This window comes from Condylura cristata, unplaced genomic scaffold, assembly GCF_000260355.1.
Source record: "Condylura cristata isolate star-nosed mole 26May11 unplaced genomic scaffold, ConCri1.0 scaffold00024, whole genome shotgun sequence".
Lineage (NCBI taxonomy): Eukaryota > Metazoa > Chordata > Mammalia > Eulipotyphla > Talpidae > Condylura > Condylura cristata.
The window spans coordinates 21,583,703-21,585,466 of record NW_004567125.1 but is presented as its reverse complement, the minus strand read 5'-3'; positions in this window follow the sequence as shown (position 1 = coordinate 21,585,466).

The window sequence follows — 1,764 nt, the reverse complement described above, 5'->3', positions numbered from 1 at the left end:
GCTATTTTCTTCTGCTATTGTGATAGATGTAGAATACAGTATTAATAGGTTTCTCTAAATCATGGATTTTCACATTTCCTGAGAATGACAAGGCTATTATGACTACCATAATAGAAAAATTTCCCATAAACATAATTAAAAATAAAAGACTAGGCATGGCAGACCTCTCCTGACCTATCTGCTGCTCCCCTCAGCAGTGTACTTTGTTTATTTGCCTATTCTGCTCTCCATTCTCTTTCTGGTGAATCCTCTCACTGCCCCTGCACCTCTGGCCTGTAACCTAGTGCATAAATAAATAAATCTTAAAAAAAAAAGATTTGCTGCTTAAAGATACTCTCAATTATCTGAAAAATAGATCCTAAAGAACTGAGTGCTCATTCAACAACTCTTTAGATAAACATGTCTTAAATGCCTCAAAGTGCTGCAAAGTATTGCAAGCATCAAGAAGATTAAGAAATGGTTGCTGTTTTCAAGGAGTTCAGTTACAAATTGCTGGCCTTATAGTTTGTATAAATGATTTACAAGACATTTTCTACATGTGTCTACTCAACCTCAGCGTAATCAGTCAGATTTCACATTTTCTAGAGTTGAGATTTCTTGTTGCTCAATGTTAATTTAGCAACCAAAATGTTCATTTTGATGATGGTAATGTAGTATTTCTCCACTGTTCCTGCTTTACCTTTATGTGCTTAAGTGACAAAGAACTTACAAAATGTCTCATTGGAAAGAATTGTCTTTTCATCTTTCACTTTCTAGTCCTTGTTCCTTTTTTGGCTCCAAAGACTTTTCTAATTCCCTGTGAATGCTTTTTAAGATAACAGTGACCTATACTACATACCAGGTGGTGGCACATTATTCATAGATTCCTTTCCTACCAAAGCCTTTAGGCCGAAATCTCAGAAGTTCATTCCTACTTCACAGTTGCTCTCTATTTTTTTTCTTTATTTCATTCCTGGTCCTTCCTCTGAAATCATTTGCTATCTTGGACTATCTTTTCCTTCAAAAAATTGAAACAAATTAGAAACTGGGGGTTACCCCACCCAATACTCCCACTTAATGCAGAAGCAAAGGAAGTCCACAGCCTCAGATATTAATGCCATAGCCATAGTGAGGTGGGAGAGCCTGTCTTGAACCTGAGAGGCCGTAATCTGTCACCAGATGGCCTTTAAAGATGTCATGCTGTCTTCAAGAGCTACCTGTCAAATAAAAGATTCTTCCCAGGATAACACTTACTTTTCTTCTACTTCCAGTATACAAATATTTGGTTACTGTTGCAACAGCTTTAAAATACTTTACAGAATATATTGCTATGTTTTTAGTTTTCCCCCAAAGTTTACCTGTTCACCTAGGAAGTATGCGGCTATAGAATCAGTTATCGAGCATCCACAACTTCCCAGGTATAATGTAGGCATCAGAAATAGGTAACAGTGTTGGCCTGGCTTTAATTAGAAACATCTTCAGATTTGTAAGTGCCATTCAGCTTTGGATTGCTAGTAACATATGGTTTTAGTGTAATTGGTCCTATAAGTGTTAGAAAATTAGTAACAAGAGTAGAGTTTTAGTACTGTGTAGAATACAGACATAAAAACCCTTCCCCATGCATTTAGGCTTTCTCACATGCAGCGGGCCCAAGCACCTTTATTTGGTATTTGGGTGCTGACAGTGTGATTTTCAGTCTCCCAATTAGGCTGCTAACGAACTTAGATTCGGGTAGGTGATCTCTTTCTACTGCTTTTTTCCACCTCCCGGGAGGCCCGGGGTAAG